At 35.2% G+C, this 15,141-nt stretch overlaps 1 long non-coding RNA gene and 1 pseudogene across 1 annotated transcript; one reads left to right on the forward strand and one right to left on the reverse strand.

Annotated features, from left to right (window-relative positions):
- Positions 1–959: 959 nt before the first annotated feature.
- On the forward strand, positions 960–4,438 carry LOC107842200. Its single transcript, XR_007044697.1, has 3 exons — positions 960–3,660; positions 3,829–3,981; positions 4,064–4,438. It is a non-coding gene; the product is annotated as an uncharacterized LOC107842200 (long non-coding RNA).
- A 5,349-nt stretch (positions 4,439–9,787) lies between these two features.
- Positions 9,788–13,654, reverse strand: LOC107841663 (annotated as a pseudogene).
- Between the last annotated feature and the right edge of the window lie 1,487 nt (positions 13,655–15,141).

A 15,141-nucleotide genomic window follows, 5' to 3' on the forward strand; every position in this document is an offset into this window, starting at 1 on the left:
TTCTGGACCCTTGTACTATGTCGGTTTTGTAAGTTGGACACTTCTACTTACATGTTTGTCATCTGGACCCCTGAATGCACTAAAAAACAATATTTTAAATCCTTTTTTGGTGAGTGTAACACACTCTCCCCACGTCAGCTGCCACGTCACTTGCCATATCTACCACGTCAGGTATCACGTCATCTTTATATATAAAAAATATTAAATATTAAAATAAATAAATAAATATACAAACAAACAAACCCCCCTTATCTCTTTTACCCTTTTTCTTTCTTTTCCAGTTCTTCTATCTCTTTCCCTTTCCAGTTCTTTCTTTCTCTGTTTCTTCTTCTTTTTCTTATTCTTCTTCCTCCTTTTCTCATTCTTCTTTTCCTTTATCATCTTCATCTTCTTATGCTCTACGAAAAAAAATTAAAAAGTAGGGGGTGAAAAATTTAAGAAGTATGGAAAGAAGAGATTTTTGGAGATTTTTGTGATTTGGGTGATTCTAGAAACTTGAAATTCAATGTAAAGACTCAATTTTTAGGCTTTCTTTAGACTCTCTATGATTTGGGTAATTCAAGAAAGTTTGAAATTCTTGAAATTCAATGTAAAAAGTCAATTTTTGTGGATATTTTGTGATTTGGGTAATTCAAGAAAGTTGAGAATTTTTTAAATTCAAAGTAAAGATTCAAATTTTTAAAATTTTTTAAATTGTGATAGGAAGGTCTGGAAGACGCGAATTACGGCAGAAGAGTAGGGCCAGATTGGGTCGCTAGTGTAGGAAATTACTTGGAGGGGGTTTTTATTTTTTGATTCCTGTTATGATTCCGTATTCAGTGTTCCATGATTATTACGAATCTGTGTGCTTTCCTCTGCTTTCCTATGTTTTATATCCCTTATGGGTGCCGTATTTATGTTATGTCATCTGCTTCTGTGCTTCACTATGTGTTTGTGTGATATCTTGTGCCTTGAGCCGGGGGTCTTTCGGAAACAGCCTTTCTACTTCATCAAAGGTAGAGGTATGGACTGCGTACATCTTACCCCCCCAGACCCCACTAAGTGGGAATACACTGGGTTTGTTGTTGTTGTTGTTGTTTGATCCTGGTGGAACCCTCCTAAAATATCATGTCGAAGCTACTATTTTTTATGCATCTAGTTTGAGCTATAAGGACCTTATTAAGTTCGGATTTATGTTGTTATATGCTAGTGCTCAAAACCAGTCACTAAGTTGTGTCACGATGAGGGAATTTGAGATATCATGTCAGTTAAAGAAATTGACTGGATCAAATATTGCTGCAATCTGCGAGGGAGTCAGAAAATGCATTTTAGTGCTACTCAAGCAGGTTACTAACACCTTTCCACAGCTTATAATGACTATTGAGAAGCATTATTATGGAGGTAAAGCTGATACTGGAGGAAAGAAAACAAAAGTTGTAGGCATGAATACTAGTGTTGTCCTAAAAATTGATGTTGAGTTTTGGAGGGAGCGCAAAAGGGATTTAATTAGGAATGCTAGAGCTTTGGGAAGATCAAGAATTGCTTACGATAGGTCTAAGAGAATATTCTACTGCTCAAACCACTACTGAAGTGGATTCCTTATTTAAGGGAATATAATCTTATGCCATTATTACTCGAGCTCGATTTGAGGAGTTATGCATGAGCATGTTGTTTAAGAGTATGGAACCTATGGGGAAGTTCTTGAATGAGGACAAGGTAGATAATGTTCACATGTAGGAAATGGTTTTCATTAGCAGATCATCTAGACTCCCAATAATTCAACATCTCTTGAAGGATTACATCGATGAGTAGAAGCTCTACGCGAGTATAAATCTGGATATTGATACGACTTGTGGTGCAGCAGTTCTAGACACAATTCTGATTGGTAATGGAGAAGAAAATGTTCAAGAATTGCTAGTGGTTGATTTCACCCTATTAGAGCTTGATGTTGAGACTGTTGGTAGGACGATTATTGTATTGATTTCCAGAAGTGCTACAATTTCAGCCAAAGAAGAGCAAATTTTCCCAACCTACTCAGATCATCAACTTGAAAATAATCCAATTGAAGAGCTCATTCGTTTGAATTACTGTAATTGGCATTGGCAATTTTGTGGGTGTTCAGTTCTCCCTGTTACCGACTAGTAAGAACCAACCGTTATCACGGTCGAATGCATCATCCTTGTCCTTGAGGACAAGGTCAATTTCAAGCAGGAAGAATTATAATGACCCAAAGTTGCTATGTCTGCATGCGCCAATTGAATAATCGTGAAAAACAGAATTGGGGTCAGCAGATATTTTACAAGGAACGGTGGAGATAATAATAATAAAACAACGGTGGAGATTAGCCCAATTATTAAAAAAGCCAGCTCAGCACCAACTCAATCAATTCTATAAATAGCCTTAACAGAAATTGGGATAGGCAGTTATAAATTTGAACGGAATTCTCCTTGTCTAATCTTCTAGAACCTTCTTCTTTCTCTTCTACTCTATCTTCTCCGTCATTACTTCATTCTAAGATTTACTACATGTATCCATGGTGGAAGTTGCAGATTCATAGTGAAGTATAGCTTAGTATTTTCTTATTCATTGATTGTAATCGTAGATTATTATCAATAAACACCGTTCCATTATAAATTCGAATTCACAATTCCAACTGAGTTAGTTACATTACACCCTTCAAATCAGAAGATATTGCGGATACTACGTGTTGGTAGGTAGCCTTATCAATTTCACCGTCCATTTATTGTCCCATTCAAATCAGAAGTTATTGCGGAGACAACAACGTGCTGGTAGGTAGTCTTATCAATTTCACCATCCATATATTGTTACCTTCACATCAGAAGATATTTCGGAGACTAGAACGTGCCGGTAGGCAGCCAAAAAGAAGAGTTCCAACTTCTTGGAAGTCAGAAAATTGGAAGGCAGTCAATAAACTTGTCAATAACTAAATTTCACATGTTATTTACTGCAAGTTTCAAGATTATGGTTTTTCAACAGCATAATTTTATCTGCTTTAAAGTTAAAAAAATGAATCTTGAGTGTCAAGATAGTGCTATTCCAGTTTGCACTTGTCGACGGTGTAATTAACCTTTGTATCTTTCTTTTACATTTAACCATTGTTTGGTCTCTGTGATAAGTTATAATGCGGTTATAACTCTATTTAATACTAGTTATACTGCTGAGTTTAGCACAACTGGATATTGAAAATAATTCCGGGATAAAGCTTAAGATTAATTTTATTGGTTTAAGGTATTAACTAATTTGTGGACTATTTTATCACGCCACTTGAGTACAAATGGTGGGATTAATATCCCATATGAAGGGCGAAATAGAATAGTTACACGGGATATCTCTACTTATCTCATCTGGTGTACCAAACGATATCGCAAGACACGTTATGCCCTATAATGTATAAGCTAAGTGGTATGTACTTCTTAACGTATAATGTTCCAAAACAACTGAACCTCTGCCCTATAGGGCATAACCTATGGCTAAGGAACTTTTTTGTATAGCGAATTTGTTAGCCTTATAATTTTTTTAAAAATATTTTAGGACAGTTTTATTCAACGTTTTTATTACTTTAAGGGCTTATGAGGACTAAGAGTGTAAAATTATCTCAAGGTTAATTTTTAAGATGAATTTATCCCAACTCGAGGACATCTTCTTGAAATTCCTCAAAAGGTTTGTTTCAATTTCTTCTCTTTAAAATTGTTTTGACTATTTGTTAGAATATAGGCAGCGGAAACAAATAATTAGGAGCACTTGCATGTAATATAGACTATACAAGATGACATATTTTACTCAAAAATTTCTTCATTTTCTTTCTGGATCTAATATTTATACTATCAGTTTTCGAGTGGATGCGAACTTGCGTGAGCCGTTTTATGAGACGGAGATCGAAGCAATGAGACCTAATGAGTCCAACACTATGTTTATTGATTTCTCTCACGTTATGCGCTTCAACGATGTTCTTCAGAAAGCCATCTCCGATGAGTTTCTCAGGTTTTTTGCTTTTGCTATTGCTTTTTTTTTTTTTTTTTCATTTTGTAATTCGAATAAAAAGGCTCAAACTTTGAATTTTTAGGTCTGTGCGTGAATTGTTGCTGTCAATCCATGAAAATGGTGAGTTTTCGAGAAGAAGATGATCACTATTTTTTCTTTTTATTTCTTTAATGTATTTTTTTTATTGGTTGAATTTTTTATGTTTAATTTTTTTTTTAATTAATTATGGTCTCTCAAGCTCCTAATGGAGAGTGAATTACACATGTCATGCCATGTCCATGTCACATTAGCAATTATGCTTAATTGACATGATTTATGAAGGAGTAAAAAGTTCAATAGGTACCTGGCTTAATTGAGGTCCATATATGGAAAAAGTCAAATAGTTCAGGGGCCTGTATATGTATTTTGTTTTAAAATGTATGGTATGGTATGGTTTAGTCTCATGGTTTGGGAACCATAAAACCCCCCATTTTATGTAACCATCGATTTGGTGGTATCCCATGATGTACTTATTTTTTTTCAATTGTGCCCTTACTTAATATTATATAATCTTATTTTTTTCCTTCACTTTATATTATTTAACTTCACCCCCTACTGTGATCCCCTAACCTACTCAATTTTTTATTTTTTTTAAAAATATTTTAAAAACTTGTTCTTACCCAACCCTCATCCCACCCACCCTGTCTACTAGCCCCCCTCCCCCACCAATTACTTTTTTATTTTTAAAATTTATTTTTTAAAACTTTCAAGAAAATTTTCTTACACCACCCCCACCCTCTACCATCTCCCCCCTCCCCCTCCCCCCACACCGAACACACAAAAAAGAAATAATTTTTTAATTATTTTTTTTTAAAAAAAATTATAACTTTTTTTACCCCCACCCCCTACCCCTATTCCACCCCCTACTCCACTACCTCCACCCCCAAATATTTCTTTATAAATTTTTTTTTTTTTAATTCCATCACCCTTTATCATATTTGATTTTATTATTTTGTGTTAAATATATACAAATGCTTTTAGAAATTTTTTTCTCTGTGTTACAAACACAAAAAAATAAGTAAGAAACAGTTTATTTTCTTGAAAAATATTTTTTTCTGGATTTCATTACCAAACACATCCGTAGCATAGACAAAATATGCATTCAAACTTTGTACTTGTCATCGATTTGTCGTCTCAAAACATCAAAAAAAAAATCTAATTTTTTACTATGAAAAATAAATACTATTATATTTATTTGATCTACTATTTTATGAACTTTGTTAGAATTTACATGAATTTAACAACTTAATATATATCTACATGGCATAATTATGATGAAATAGTAGGAAGAAAACTATTTTATTAATAATTATTGATAAATTTAATATTTATAATGATTAAGGGCAATTTAGTAAACTTATCAGTTACAATACAGTACCATATTGTCAAATCAAACAATAAAATTGTCATCAAACAATAGTGAATGATCCAGTTTATCCAAACATTATATTGTACTATACTGTACCGTACTATAGCATACCATATAATACCATACATTATCATGATACCATGGCAAACCACTATTCAAACAAAGCGTAAGAGGCAAAAATTGAAACCACAAATTTGAGGTGAAAAATTAAAGACTAGTAGTCATTTATGACACCCATCCACCCTACATTAACCATTTCTTAATTAGTATTTATCAAATTCTCTTATATTAGCGTACTTGACCGCTTAGGTGGTACTAAATTTCTATGAGAATTAACTTTCATGAAGAGCATTTATATTAAATATGAAAAAGTTAACCTGATTTGTATACATGAACAATGTGAAAAAGAAAAATTAACAAAATAATTATATAAAAAAAGAATAAATATTTACATCATTTTTTTTCATATTTCCTTTTCCTAATTATTTTTCTTTTATTGTATTCTTATTTTATTTTTTAAGAATACGGTTTCATTCTCTTTTATTGGGGATATGAAAATATATTTACATTCAAAGATTCATTAGCTTTTTGCATAAGAATCTCACTTTTTTACCACTTCTTTTAATCTTAACAATCCAAAACTAAAAGGGATTGAAGCATCTCTCATCTTCAATTCTAAAATTTTTATTTTTTAGAAAAGCAATCTAAAACTTATGTGACGAGAAAAGGAAATGACAATTATCTCCCATTCTATTTGATCTTTTCTCCTTTTTCTTTCCTTGTTTACTTTTTATTTCAATTCTTTTTCTCCTTTTTCTTTCCTTGTTTTCTTTTTATTTCAATTCTTTCTCTTTCTCTTACTTTTCGTAAATTGGTAGTCCTTTCTTTTTTTTTTTTTTTTTTTTCAGGTATGATACTATTTTTTTATATATAATGATGTAAAGTTTTAGTTGTAGCTACTTTTTTTTTTCCCTGCATTTAAATTTAGTAACTTAGATTGAAAATAATAATAATAAAAAGAGATGAACAAGTAGATAATAATTACCTATGTTTATTATAATAAAAGAGAAGGAGCAAAAAAATAATAAACTGAACATACATGAGAATTTATATGTTAATTCTTACGTTGATTTATTTAAGATTTCAAAATTTGTAAAATATAAATTATGAAAAGTGCAAATAATTCTTAATTAACTCATAATTCTAAGTTTGAATAAATATATGGATGATATAACTTTATGCAAATTGCATCCAAATTAATATGATAAATGCCAAAGACCCAAGCCAAAATAAGGTTCGTACCATTTGTCAGGTGTAGTTGTTTCAAGTGGAAAAAGAGGCTTGGCGGATGTCCAGAGGTCATTTACATTGAGTAAATTAATCATAATGTAAATAAAAAGCTTAAGAGAAGGAGAAAACTATAATTGGTAAATATGTCAATTGTTATCATGCTTGTTTTGAACCTCTTCAGTTCATAAATATTAATTTACTTGGCAAATTTTCTCTCTTTCTAACTGACATACACCGTACAAAAATACTTCTTGACTTGCTTCAAAGCAAATGACAACTGATCTCATATTAAATGAATTTACGAAAAATTATAAGAATGCTTTACAGAGTTATATACATAAAGAATGAAAGTAAAATCAAGTAGTGACACTTACAGAACAACAACGGAAACAGTTACACAGCTTCATTTAATACGGACTCGTCTATAAATGGTTATTTTCTTCAATATATTAAAAATATATGTGCGTTTGAACTTAGGATCTTTAAAAAATTCAAGATCTCAGACGTTGGATGTAATAAAATAAAAAAATTATATAATTTGCCTCAACTACCTCGAAATAGGGACATAATAAATTAACTTAATAAATAAATTTGAGACATAATAAATTACCTGAATAGATTAAGTTCAATCTGGCAAGAAGTGGCTTACCGTAATGTAGGTGGCATTTCATCTTTAAAATGAAGCATTGTTTAGCCAGTGCAATAAAAGTAACAAAGACGAAAGAAAAATAATAGCTTTTCAGTGAAAAATTGGGGATTTCAAGAGATGCAAATTGGATTACTAAAATTAATAAAATCAAGGCAGGATACGATTATATCAAATTAAAGAACAACTATTAAAGAACCGTGCAACTTTCTAAAGGCAAAAATATGTGCATGAGTAGCAAGGACACACTTTTCAATCAACCTTATTTTGATTTTTAAAAAGGTTTCACTTTATTAAAATTGAACACACATTTCATCTTCTCCTGCCTCACACATGGTCTTAGAATTGAGAAAATCATTTACATTACCTTTGTCACGAACCAAAGGGTCATGAGTCGCACCCACTCTACTCTTCCTGTGGGAGAATCATCTAAATCGAACCTTTACCCAATCACTTAGTCAATATTAAGATGATGATATCATAAAATCAACATAAAAATAATAGTTCAAGATTAATCATTATTAATACAAAAGTCAAATAAAATACTTATTTAAAATACCCAAGATCTGAAAGTCATCATACAAGAACTACTAATAAAATCATGTCTAAAGAGATTCCTAAATAAAGTAAATTAGGAGTGTTTCATTGCCCAAAAGATGAACAATAACAATTAAGATGACCCATGGCAGGCTGAAGACGGAGTGCTCACTCTTCGGATCAAGATCTGCTATCAACTCTAGAGGTGAGGTCGTGTCTGAGCCTCTGGAACACTTTCTGCACTCAACAAAAGAAGAGTACAAGGTAGTATCAGTACAAATCACTATGTATTGGTAGGCATCATAGGCCAACCCAACTTAATAGGATGTACACAACATAATTTAGGAAAATAAGTTGACTGATATCATCAAATAACAAATTCTCATGAGACCAACAACACAACAATAACAGGTCAACAGAGCACCTAACTATCAAGAGTATCAATCATACGGTAAACACCCACAGAATCAACACCAGTATGTACACACATGCTGTGGGACTTATTTTTTCTCAAATAGTCATGACCTGCAGGGAACAGTCTATAATCATGTACCGTACCGGCGTGGTACCCAATCCAACATAAATATAAACGTACCGTCGTGGTACCCGATCCAACATGAATATAAACGTACCGGCGTGGTACCCGATCCAACATAAATGTAAACGTACCGGCGTGGTACCCGATCCAAAATAAATATAAATGTACCGGCGTGGTACCCGATCCAATATAAATATCAACAAGTATTATCAATATCAATTTACAAAACCTCACAGCATACAACTCAATGTGCTAAGTTTACAAGTACACTTAAAGTTATAAGACAATTCCATCAGGTCAATTTCCAATAAACATTTATACATGAATCAACAATCCAAACTTCAACAATTTCAAACATGTACGAATACCAATCCACAAGTATCCAATTTAGGAGTATACACACAATTAAGTTGAGTCTAAACTCCAATTAAACCATAACCTGTCTCGATCGAAAAATCCAAATGCAAGCTAACTTGCGAGGGTCTTTCCCTTCTATAAAATCTCCGGACGATCAATCTATTCAAAATATAATCTCCATAAGAATACAAATCTAACGACACCCATATCGTTACATTTATTTTGACATGAAAATATAATCAAATCTTAATTTCTACATCTATTTTAGTAGCCGATACACAATATGAGCATATACTCACCTGCTCTTACCAACATTAGTACTAAAATTTAACAATAATAATTTTAAATCTCCAAAAGCCTGCAATTTCAACCACTAAATAGCATTAATATACACCTACAGTACCTATTACTAACCCCTGAACACTTTCACAATTGACTCTTATACATTAAAATCAATTATGACCTTTGACCAGCAAGTTACCTCTTATAGTTTTTAGGCAAAGAACATTTATTCAATTCTTATCAACAGCCGTGCACCCCAAATAAAATATTGTACCACCTCCTCAGTAAATCACTCCTAACAGAATCAATTAAAGAGTAAATTTCACACAAATTTGTCTAATCTTCACTTGCAATTGGCGAGAATTGATTCCAAAGATGCGAGTGAAAATATTCAATCTTTAACCGTCGTGATTTTGTTATTCTTCTATGCTGTGTGAGATAATCTAAGCGTAACTTCTGTACTCCATCTCTCAATTTATCTGACCTTATTTTTAATAAATATGTTAAATTCTTCCAACTTAAATTAATTCTTTTATTGACCATATAAGAAAATAAACTACAACTTTGGTCCATCAAATCACTAATTAAACTAATTATTTAAAATACCCAATACGTTAATATATCCTAAAAATCAATAGTACTCATCCCGTGAGTTATAACTCATGTATATAAACTATGAAAAGATCAAAAATAGGGAAGATGAGAAGATTTCACAAACGACTGGGAGGGTCGTTACATCAGATACCAATTAAACAATTGTTCGTCCCCGACCTGGCAAGCAAAAGACAAGAGAGGTAAACAAGGAATTACCTGAATCAACAAAAAGATGCGGATACTTGCTACGCATGTCTGCTTCGGTCTCCCAAGTGGCCTCCTCAATAGGACGGTTCTTCCACTGGACCTTCACAGACGCAATCTCTTTAGTCCTCAACTTACGAACATCTCTAGCAAGAATAGCAATAGGTTCCTCTTCATAAGCTAGGTTTGTATCAAAAAAGACCGAATCCCAACGAATTATGTAGTTACCATCACCATGAAACTTCTTTAGCATCGATACATGAAACACAGGGTAAACTACTGACAAACTCGGAGGCAAAGCTAATCTATAGGCCACCGGCCCTACGCGCTGAAGAATCTCAAATAGACCAATATATCTAGGACTGAGCTTACCTCGCTTCCCAAAACGCATGACAACCTTCATAGATGATACCTTGAGCAACACTTGCTCACCCTTCATAAAGTGCATATCTCTAACCTTTCGATCCGTATACTCCTTTTGTCTGTTTAAGCTACTATAAGTTTCTCCTGAATGAGACTGACCTTCTCTAACGATTCCCTCAACAGATCAGTACCCTATGGCCTCACCTCAAATGCGTCAAACCATCCAATAGGAGATCTACACTTTCTCCCATACAAGGCCTCAAACGGTGCCTTATTAATACTCGAATGAAAATTGTTATTATATGCAAACTCGGCCAAAGATAGAAACTGATCCTAATGACCTCTAAAAACCATCACACATGCACGAAACATATCCTCCAACACCTGAATCGTCCGCTCAGACTACCCATCAGTCTGAGGGTGAAAAGCTATACTAAGGTCCAACCTTGTGTCCAACTCCTCATGCAATTTCTTCCAGAAGGTAGAAGTAAATTGAGTACCCCTATCTGAGATAATGGAAACTGGGACCCCATGCAACCGAACAATCTCCTTAAGATAAATCTTGGCCAACTTTTTTTCGTTAAAAGTTACCTAAACTGGATGAAATATACAAACTTCGTCAACCTATCCATAATAACCCATATAGAATCATACTTTCCCAAAGTCTTGGGAAGACCAACAACAAAATCCATAACTATCATCTACCATTTCCATTCAAGAATGGGCATCCTCTGAAGAGTACCACCTGGCTTTTGATGCTCGTACTTTATCTGCTGACAACTCTGACATTTAGCAACAAAATCAACTATGTCACTCTTTATCCGACCCCACCAGTAATGTTGCCTCAAATCACGATACATCTTGATTGCACTAGGATGTATAGAATACCTCGAACAATGAGCCTCTGCTAGAATAGTAGGAATCAAGTCATCAACACGAGGTACAAAAACTCGCCCCTTAATCTGCAAAACACCATCACTATCAAGCACGGTCTCCTTGGTCTCACCCTGTAAAACATTATCACGAATTTTGTTTAACTTAGAATCCTCAAATTGTTTAGCCTTGATTTGATCAAGAAATGTGGATCTTGCCTCTATGCTGGCTAGAATCCTACCCTTCTTAGTCATCTCAAGTCAAATAAACTTGTTAGCTAGAGTCTGAATCTCTCTACCCAACGAACGCTTGCTAGCATTAAAATAAGCCAAATACCCATACTTGTCGACTTCCTACTTAGTGTATTAGTGACCATATTAGCTTTCCCCGGATGGTAGAGAATGGTTATATCAAAATCTTTAAGCAATTCTATCTATCTATGATGTCTCAAATTTAAATCCCTCTGCATGAACACATACTGTAAACTGCGGTGATTAGTAAATACTTCACAATGATCCCCATACAAGTAATGCCTCCATATATTAAGAGGAAAAATCACAGCATCTAACTCTAAATCGTGAGTGGGATAATTCTTCTCATTGGGCTTTAATTGACTTGAAGCATAAGCAATGACATTCCTTTCCTGCATCGACACAACACCTAAACTAGAACTTGAGGCATCACAATAAATAATAAAATCCTTACCCTCTACTGGAAAGGCAAGAATAGGAGCGGTAGTCAACAAGGTCTTGAGCTTTTGAAAGATCTCCTCACACTCATCAGACCAAAAAAAAGGTACATCCTTCTGAGTCAACCGTGTCATATGAGTAGCAATAGAAGCAAACCCCTTCACGAACCTGCGGTAATAACTTGTTAAGCCAACAAAGCTACGAACCTCTGTCACTGAAGTAGGCCTAGCCCAATTATTAACCTCTTTAATCTTCTATAAATCTACCATCATTCCTTCCTACGAAACCTCACGCCCCAAAAAAGATACGGAAGCCAACCAGAACTCACACTTCAAAAACTTTGTGTAAAGCTTTTTCTCTTTTAACAACCCCAAAACAATCCTTAAGTGATTTTCATGCTCCTCTTTACTGTTAGAGTAAATCAAAATATCATCAATAAATACAATCACGAAAGAATTCAATTAGGATTTAAATATCCCATTTATCAAACTCATAAAATCACCTGGGGCATTAGTTAGCCCAAAAGACATCACAAGAAACTCATAGTGCTCGTACTTGGTTCAAAAAGTAGTCTTAGGAATATCGGCAGGCCGAATATTAAGCTAATGATATCTGGACTTCAAATCTATCTTAGAAAATACGGATGCACCCTGCAACTGGTCAAATAAATTATCTATATGAGGCAAAGGATACTTGTTACGGATCATAACTTTGTTCAACTGCCTATAGTCTATACATATACAAAGACTACCATCTTTTTTCTTTACAAACAAGACAGGAGCACCCCATACAGAGGCACTTGGACGGATAAAACCCTTACTCAACAAATCCTGCAACTGAGCCTTTAGCTCCCTCAACTCAGTCAGAGCCATCCTATAGGGAGGAATAGAAATAAGATATGTACCTGGCTCTAGATCAATACAGAAGTCAATGTCACGATCTGGCGGCTTACCAAGAAAATCTGCAGGAAAAACCTCTTGGAACTCACACACCACAGGAACTGACTCAATGGATGGGACCTCTGCGGAAGTGTCCTGAAGATGTGCTAGAAAGGCCGAACAACCCCTTCCAATTAACCTTTTTGCACAAAGAAGGGAAATAAGATTCATTGGGGCAGGACTATAATCACTTTCCCACACAAGTTTATCCTTTCCCGGCATAGCCACAGTCACTGTCTTAGCATGACAATCTAGTATAGCATGATATGGGGACAACCAACTCAGACCCAAAATTATATCGAAATCTACCATGTCTAGAATCACTAAATCTGCCCAAGTTTGATACCCCATAAACATAACAGAACAAGAACGATAAAATTTATCAACAATAACAGAATCACCAACAGAAGTAGACACGTGAATCGAAAATTCAAGTAAATCACATACCATGTCCAATCCCACAACAAAATTAGCAGACACATATGAAAAAGTAGAGCTAGGATCGAATAATACAGTGGCCATCTGGTCATAAACAAGAATAGTACCGGTAATAACAGGGTCTGATACCTCTGCCTCGGGCCTGGCTGGAAAGGCATAGATATGAGGCCTACCACCAGTCTGCACGTCACATTTGCCAAGATGAAAACTACCTCGATGGGGCTGACTACCACCCCTACCTGCCTGATAACCACCACGACCACCCTGTGGACGACCTCTACTATTACCACCACCTCCCCTACCTGCAGGAACGAGAGCTCTAGGAGCCAGCTATTGGCTAAACTAACCGAACTGCCTTGTGTTAGGACAAAACCTCCTAACATGACCCACTCTACCACACTCATAACATGTACATTCCAAGGTAGGCCACTGAGCTGACGAAGATAAAGCAAGGTAACCACCAGAGTATGGACATGGCTGGCTAGCACCTAACAAACCACCCACCGACACCAGCATCGCTGACTGAATGGGGAGGCCAGGGTATCCCTGAGAACTCTGACCTCTAGAATAAGAACCACTAAAATTTCCTCCTCTGCGGGCCTTCTTTTATGATGCTCTAGCATAACCCTCTTACCTTATGCCCTCCAGCTTCTTAACAAAATCAACCATCTCTTAGAAAGACCTATCCAAAGATGTCATCTGAAGAGGAAAAATCTGGAGACCAGTGTTCAAACCCTTCACAAAAAAATGGATCATCTCTTCCTCTATTTTCAGCAAGTGAGATGCATACCGAGATAGAGAATGAAATTTGGCCTCATAGGTCGTAACAGACATGTTCTCCTTCTTAAGATTAGCAAACTTATCCCACTTTCTATCTCTCAAAGTACGAGGCACGTACTTTTCTAGAAAAACTGAGTAAAATTGTGTCCAAGTCAAGGGAGACAAAGCTAGATCCCTACACTCAACATAGGCTCTCCACCATATCTTTGCATCCCCCTAAAATTGAAAAGTAACCAGTTCTACACCATACCTCTCAACCACTCCCATATTATGCAACCTCTCATGACAGTTGATGATAAACTCATAGGCATCCTCCAATGCAGTTTCGTGAAAAATAGGGGGCTTCATCTTTATAAACTTACAGAATAACTCATGCTCATCTCTGGTCATCACCAGACCTACAACCTATCTTGGAAAAATATCTGCTCCTTTCACTTCTTTCATACGAGGGGCTACAGCAGCAGCATACTGCATCCTATACTGGACTACAGGTGTTGCGGGCATATTCCCTGATCCTGCCAAACCACCCAGAAAACTCAGAACCTATTGAATCACAGTGAAAGATATCTGAATCAAAGCTACACCTCCCTGAGGTAGTGCAACCCTATCATGAACTGGCACTCGGTCATCATGTACCGACATAGCTCCATCTTCTGCAACCTCAGGCAAATCCTCATGTGGGGGAGGAGATATTGGCCTCCCTCTAGCTGGCCCAACAGCCTAAGTCCTGCCCTTGGCAGGAGCTGCTCTCCTTCCTTCACCACGTCCTCCTCTTGCCTCATTCTTTTGTGTTCTTACCATCTGCGAGAATAAGAGTGAAAGAGCCAATACCAATTAAAATCGTCAGATACCAATTGAAATCAAATAATAGCACGTAAGAAAGAAGAATTTGAATTTTCTTATTGCCTTGTAGCCTCTCAAAGAAAGGTAAAGATGTCTCCATACCGTTCCATAAGACTCTACTAGACATGTTCTTGTACGATGAGATCGATGAACCTAGTCTCTGATACCAACTTTATCATGACCCAAAGGGCCATGAGTGGCACCCACTCTACTCTTCCTATGGAAAAATCATCTAAACCGAACCTTTACCCAATCACTTAGTCAATATTAAGATAATAATATCATAAAATTAATTTAATAATAAAAGTTCAAGATTAATCATTATTAATATGAAAGTCAAATAAAATACTTATTTAAAATACCCAAGATCCGAAAATCAT

This window comes from Capsicum annuum, chromosome 9, assembly GCF_002878395.1.
Source record: "Capsicum annuum cultivar UCD-10X-F1 chromosome 9, UCD10Xv1.1, whole genome shotgun sequence".
Taxonomy (NCBI): domain Eukaryota; kingdom Viridiplantae; phylum Streptophyta; class Magnoliopsida; order Solanales; family Solanaceae; genus Capsicum; species Capsicum annuum.